This window comes from Akebia trifoliata, unplaced genomic scaffold (genome assembly GCF_017979445.1).
Source record: "Akebia trifoliata isolate Shusen 1 unplaced genomic scaffold, ASM1797944v1 Contig01400, whole genome shotgun sequence".
NCBI classification, from domain to species: domain Eukaryota; kingdom Viridiplantae; phylum Streptophyta; class Magnoliopsida; order Ranunculales; family Lardizabalaceae; genus Akebia; species Akebia trifoliata.
The window spans coordinates 85,950-93,640 of record NW_028237690.1 but is presented as its reverse complement, the minus strand read 5'-3'; the positions used below and the strand labels follow the sequence as shown (position 1 = coordinate 93,640).

At 35.2% G+C, this 7,691-nt stretch overlaps 1 protein-coding gene across 2 annotated transcripts in view; it reads right to left on the bottom strand.

Annotated features, from left to right (window-relative positions):
• Positions 1–323: 323 nt before the first annotated feature.
• The window catches only part of LOC147380457 (serine/threonine-protein phosphatase PP1-like), a 29,674-nt gene continuing 22,306 nt past the window's right edge, over positions 324–7,691 (bottom strand). Inside the window, exon 4 of one of the 2 annotated variants that reach the window (XM_086431695.1) lies at positions 324–768. The gene's annotated coding sequence lies outside the window, so the exon portion shown is untranslated. Of the gene's footprint in view, positions 769–6,786; positions 6,939–7,691 lie in introns of those variants that run through there. The other variant, XM_086431696.1, reaches the window with a different exon arrangement.

The following is a 7,691-nucleotide window of genomic DNA, read 5'->3' as shown; positions in this document are numbered from 1 at the left end:
CAACCAGTGGAAGGTAAGTTCATCATCATAACCTTATGCCATACATTACAAGGTTAGCTCTAAACATGATATAGATGGATAATTTGGAGAGCAACCAATACTCCACAAAAACCATGACTGACAACGAACGTGAGATTAATTCCTTCATCTCATAGAGTCCAGAGTACCAGGTCAAGGCATCCCCTAAGTAGGTCCCATCTCATGGGCCACCTCCATCGCAGGGCCCCACCTCGTGGGTCACCACATCCAACATGGAGTTGCTCCTGGATCAGTCAGCTACCAGAATTGGTCGTATTCACTCTTCATGGGTAAAGAAAATCCCAAACACAAGAAAAAGAAAACCATATATTGCATGACGAAGACAGTAGCTTTGACAATGTGAAATTTCCGACGACTGAACCAAGAATCCTTCAAGAAGAACCCATGAAGTTTCAGAGTCTGACTACATTGACCATTCAGTTAGAAATTGAACACTCCATTTGTCCAATCTACAATCGTGTGATCATTTGCAAGACCAAATGTATGTACACATGAGCACCATTTTCGTACAAAAGGATACATTAAAAAAAAAAAAAATTTAAAAAAGTAAAACACATTCGCAGCTCCATACCAAAGTTGCCTCCAGACCCGTAATTCCTGAAACCTGTAACCTCACAAAACAACTGAAACAAGCAAAAGATGGTTGTGCTACGTACATCACTTGAATTTGAAAAAGCTTCAGAGGTCACATCTTGGGCAGGTGCTCTTTGGCAGACCACAGAAGGGAGGCTACACCAAAAGAGATCGTATCAACACCAACAAAGATAAAATTTAAAAGGTATGCATAAGAATGAACAATACAAGACTCACTTCAACTTTCACAGTTTAGATGCAAACTGAAGTTTGTGCCAAAGAAAAATAAAACTGACCATAACAGCATTCATAGGTGATAAGTGGGAGAGCGATCAGAAAGATCACCTCAGGTACACCAATTAATAGATATGAGAGGATGAATGTCAGATTCCCAAGGAAATTGATTTACCCATGAAAAGGAATTTACATGAAGAATGGATGGGGCCAAAAGGGCTTTCTTTTTTAACCCCTTTGTGTCTGTATGAATCTGTGACTAGGGCAGAATGTCCATAGCCAATTTTGGATTCTTGAGTCAGAAGGTGCCTTTGGTACTACTTGGGTTACAGAAGTGGCAGAACCGTCACTATGAAATTCAGCTCTCTTATTTTCAAGTTATTACAATATATACTTTTTTCTATAAGTAGGTTACTACAATATATACTCAAACTTTGGTAAGTTCTTTTTCTTGATAAATACAAATTTTATTAAGAAAGGAGGACGAAATGACCTCCATAGATAACGCAAAACATGGATCAACTACTACCCTTATAAGCCAAGTCCCCACCAAAAAGATAATCGACCCAAAAATACAAGTCTAAAACTCAGGAAATAACTAGCACCAAAAGAACACAAACCCCAAGGTAGTAATAATGACCTCCAGAAGTGAATGCTCCTTCCCTTTGAAAGTCCTACAATTCCTGTCCTTCCAAAAACCCCATCAAAGGATAAACGGAATAAATTTCCACAAAATCCTCCGTCAACCATGGCCATGGATCGCCAGGAAACAATGTGGACTTCTTGTGATAACCCCAAACGATACTCATCTAGATAGGCCGGATCACTTTCAGATTCTTGATTTTAGTTATCAAGAATTTTCTTGAAACACATGTCGAGACTCGTCGGTCAAGACGAGTGAAGTAAGAACTTGTAATTTAACTATTTCATGTTACTTTATTGGTTATACAACTATTATTCTCAACAGGTATGATTATACAATAATAACCATGTATTTCACTAATTCCTCGAGATACGCACTAAGATTAGATAAGGATTAAAGGTAACCAAGGAATTGATCAAGCGTACAAACATCTCCAATGATTACCCCTCAAATAAAGAAAAATAAATAAAACTACTTAGGATGGATTATAAGATCACGTAGATTGAAGTTGAAACGAATCTCAAGGAATTACCTCGAAATACGTACAAAAAAAAATCTGATCTGATTGAGTATGACCAATAGAAAGATATAGAAAAATCTAGCAAGATAGACTACTAGATCGCATAAATTGGATCTTAAGGCATTGCCTCGAGATTCGCATAACTTCTTATACAACGATCTTTGATCAGAGCATCATCGATGAGATCAAACTATACCATTGTGTAGATCTCATCGAATAGATGAGAATCGATTATTGAATTGCCAAAATCAGACTCAAAACGAACCCGGAAGAGCGATCCGAAATCTCGTCCATCGATAGTAACTTTGTATGTTACTACATGTAGCATACAATAGAAAATCCGTCCCTAGTCACCTCAAAGCAACATCATTGTTGCAAATCATTACATATGATCTTCCATGCAAGACTTGGTTGTCATGTGTCCAACTCACCTACCATGCATCCAATCACACTTATCACTTAAAAATTTGACCCGCATTGCTATCCACCTCACCATAGCTACCACATCAAATTTTCACTCAAAGATACTATGTATTAGCTAAGCAACATGTGTCTAGTTAACCCGCATGTATTACCCCTAGTTGGAACTTAATTTGACCATGATTGCTTTAAACTTTAACCAACCCCAACCACCCATTAACTAACATGAAATTCCAACTAATCTTATTTAACTAATTTGACTCTAGTTAGTTTATCTCCACCGATGATTAAATCTCAGCCCAATCTATATGATCCTATGCAAGCATTTCTAACAACTTGACCCCATCTACTTAGTCCATATGACTCCATATTGCCACCTCAACTCATAGTTCTCTCCATTATATAAGAATTAGGTAAATTTCTCTGTCTCTACTCTTTCATGCATTCTCCATTGCCTAAACATCTCTAGAGACCTCTCATCTCCTTCAATTACCTCCACAAATCTTCATAACTCAAGTCTAGTGTATGACTCTTCTAAAGCACTTTTCTCAACACCATTAAAAAGTTCTAAAGGATTCTTGAAGAAAAATCAACAACCTTCTTATGTCACCTAGTTTAGTATTTGAGAAAAACTCTTCATTCAATACTTATTAAGGTAAGTGGATTCCCACTGCTACATATTCTTCTATATTTTTTATTTTCTTTTAGCCAATTCTTATTCCTACACCATTCTTGCTTATTAGGTTCTTCCTTCACTTAGAAACTATAACATCAATTCTTATAGGAGAGTCCACCTTCAAGCATTTTTGAAGAGAAACACATACAACTTTAGCTAAAATCTATTAGTAAAGGAAACTTTAGCTAGAATATGAACTATAGATATTCATAATTAATCAAGTCTGAAGTCTTTTTGTATCTAAGTCCAAAAATGTAGCGGAATCGGAACACGAGACCGAGACTGAGGAATGGGGTTTTTGCAAGTTGTGTTTGTGATTTGAGAAGGTATGTACCTTCTCACTAAGTCGGCCACCCGGCATGTTTCTAAAATACTTGTATTGCTGATTTTAAAACTAATAATTTTCAAAATCTACTTCATTCAACTTATTTGACATAGGAAGGAAAGATAGTGTATTTTATATTTCACTTGCCATTTGTAGAATAATTTTCTTGGCTTAATTATACATGACTTGGTTCTTTTTATAAGAATTATTAGAGAAGAAAGTTTCATCCTTAAATGTTTATATAATTCTAAATTATGGACTGTTTTCATCATCGTGTTAGACACTAGGAACATAATTATTTGAAGAAAGAACATCAGTAGGAATCTTACAACCTACCTCTCATAATTGCTATGTAATGTTTATGTTTTATAACATAGAAAACTCTTATGTCATTCATGTAATATTTCTGTTTTATAATATGTAAGTATATCATTGTTACCATGAAATGTTAATATGAAGTGTATGTTTAATTATCTACAAAGTTCTCAATATTTTTGTTTTGCTATATAAATACACATCACTTTACCATGAAATGCTTATGTTTTATTACCTAAAAAACTCTCAAATATTTTCATTTTTACATCATACAAATACCTCATTTTTATAAAGAAAATTTCTGTTTTGTAACATTGATTTATAATCTAAAACCACCTTATCTCACCCATGAAAGGTTTTGTTTTGTAAATCGTAGTAATGTTTCCTATTTACCATAAGAAATTTATAATTTATAACTTAAAACCTTTTATCTTTGATAAATTTGGGGGCCCAACTCAAAACCAATTGACAATGGGTGGAGAGGACCAAGGTCTTATAACGAGAGAAACAAGGCAATTTGTGTCCGATATGGGACTAAACTCAACAACTATGAGATATCATGTTTAGTAACTTAAAAATATCTTATTTTCTTATCAAATACTTATGTTTTGGAAACAAAGAAACCTCTTCTATTTTCCAAGTTATCAATAATATAAGTATGTGCATTTACTATGTATAGATAACTATTGTGATGTGTCCTCATCACATGAATAGCCAGTGGTGTAGTTAAGAGTGATATGGTGGACGATCAATCTTGGATATGGATAATACATTGCTTATGATTATGGATGGATTATTTAATGAGTACATCGAGATGAAACATGACATTGGAATTGACGGGCAATTTCTAGGTATCCAGGGAACGACTTGTAATGTTTTGTTTTCGTGTTTTGGTTTTCTTTTTAACAAACTGGAATTAAAACAATTATTATACCTATGATTTAACATCTCACCGATTTCTTCGAGATTTCTTGCAAATAAAACTCATACTTATATTATTTTAGTATAATTGATGAACCGGAAAAGGACCGTGAAACTACCTTACGGGTAATTCCTTGGCTCTTCCAAAAATGAGGAATTACCTTAAGATGTCGATGGATTTGACTTACTCCCAATGGTATGGGAGGCCTTGGAAATAGTCACTCCCAACGAAGTCTGGGAAGTACTGGTTATATCTTTTTTCGATAAACCTTGATTTTGATTGTAAAGAGGTTGAGGTCAGTAGCTAGAAGGATTTGAGATTGCATATACGCTGATAGGCATTAGACGCGAGGTTTATACCTGGTTTAGACATGGATCCATCCTAGACTGTAATCGTCAAATGGTTGACTACCATTAGGTTTAGTTGGGTCATTAACCCTATTGTCAAACGACAACCTGGGCCGGAAAAGATGGCATATTGCGAACAACCCCACGCTCTCCATGGGAGCCACGATTACCACATCGAAAAATCAAGACAAGTGAATATGCCCGACCCATGTTAACAAGCCAACAATGTTAGGATCCCTCATTAGTAAATTAATCGGACCTCAGTTCTATTCTACATAGGTACATAGTAGAACTCTGCACAAGGATAGGCCAATCTTGATCGGAAGATCAGTCGCAAGTTTGGACCCACTAGAAATACCCCTCGCCTCATGTATTGTAATGTGATATTGTATGCATATTTATTATGTCATTATATAACTATAACTGAACTAAAATCAATTGATTATCATTGCAATGCTTTAGATATGCGACTATCAGGAGATTTACTTGATTTTTTCTATTAGTAGATGACATATAGTAGATGCATTTAAACATAGTTAGATATAATTCTTGATTTTTGCATCATGATTTTCATAAATAAAATTCATTTCACACACCGTATTTTAAAAACACAAAACTTAGAAACTAGATTGTTTTCTTGCCCTTGGGAGACTAGCAAAGGGTTAGTCGAAACGTGTTGGGGCAACTTTGTCGCTCATCCCATTTTTCCACCTTTCAAGTTTCCCTATAGAGGACACTTTCTTGGTGGAGGAGTACGTTTAGGAGGAACCATATTGAGAGCCGGAGTCAGAGCTTGATCTTGATTCAGAGGTTGTGCCTTGAGGAGTCATCTGTTTGCTGTTGCTACGATCTGCTTTCCCCAATAGTAAGTTTTTTATTAGATGTCAGGATGTCTTTTGTTTTTTTATGTCTATTGTCCTTCGGTGGGTACGTACTTGGTTTCTTACTTTTGGTATACCCAATGTACTACTCTTTTGTTATCGTTATGATATGTTATGTTAATGAACGTCTTTATATGATAGTATCACCTATGCTTTAGATAAAATTCTCGGGTTACAAATTATTAGCTTGCAGAATAATTAATTCTTTCTATTGCTAAGAAATTAGAAATTTCTTTGGGTAGAAAGGTCTTTGAGTTACCTCAACTCTCGACTCATACCTTGGGAATCACAGGAGTCTTAAAGAGTTGTATTTAGACCAATAAGCTTTGGGCGTTAGCGGATCTCTCCCTTGCATAGTATTGAGGTTTATGCTCAAGTTGTGGGTTTGGGGCGGGGTCAAGTACCCTTTAGTCATGGTGTCAAGTCGACATATAGTCGGATTTGAGGCGTGACACTTTTTTAGTACTAAGGAAATCTCATTGCCTAGCAGCTGAGATCCTATAGGTGTTCTTGAATGATAATTGGAAGAAACCACATACTAGTTTTATAAAAATAAATATTGGAGATATCCCATTCAGTAATACCAACCAGACGGTCTTTATGAGAATTTTCATGGACAATAAGAAAATTGAATGAAGTGGGGAGTAAGAATCTTCTCAAAAGGCAATCAGTAAAATATTTTGTTCTTTCCTTACCATGACTTCAGTTTGATCTTATGCTTGACACCATATTATTACTTAATAAAGGGAATTTCTACTTTCTTTTATAACCAAAATCTTTTATTAAGGGAAGACAAGATATCCTTGAGAAGCAAAATACACAACTAATTCATCTTATCAATTACAATGTCCTGCCTAAAAAGAAATTGGAGCAAAATAGCAAAATACACAACTTTTCCTCTTATCAATTACAATGTCCCACCTAAAAAGAAAATCCTCAAACAAGAAACCTCTGGAGTCCCTATTTTGTTAACACCAATTGTAGATAAAACCCAAATCCTCAAGAGTCTGCTCCTTCCCGTTGAAAATCTTCATGTTCCTTTCCTTTAAAAGATGCCAGTAGACAATAAAAGGCGTAAGGTTCCACAGAAAAATTTCTCTACCAACGATGTCCAATGACCTCCAACTTCGGAAAACACTAAGAACCGATCTAAGGAAACACCAATACACATGAAACAGGGAAGAACAAAAGACTACACATAATGGGAAAAACCACACTGAAGAAAAAAGTGGTCCACAAATTACCCCACTAACTTTAAACATGAAACAAAAGTCCACATAGATAAATCCCCTACCACTAAGATTAGCAAGAGTAGGAAGTTTTGCCTAAAAAGCAAACCACACAAAGACCGAAGCTTTGGATGGAATCTTGGGATGCCAAATTGCTTTGGCTAGGAATGAAGGACCAACATCACCCTCAAGAATGTAGTAGCAAGATCTCACTGAGAATTTACCGTCACAAGTACCTAAGAATTTCTACTTGCACATAATTTACGGTATATAAGGTGAACTGGGTATATGATTATACCATAGTATTGTGCAATGCACAGAGTCTACAAAACCATGCCATCAAAAACTTTGAAGACAAATTACTTAATCAATTTAAGACTAAGAATCGAAAGCACAAAGAAAATGATTCTTTACAAGTGGTAAGATGGGATTATCCCCATTATTTCAAGTCAACCACAAAAGTCAAACATTCTCAAAACATTCCAAAAACATCCATCAAAACCAGCAATATTATAGACAAATATTAAAAAGTATGTTTAAGTTATTAAATGAATCTTAAAATCATTT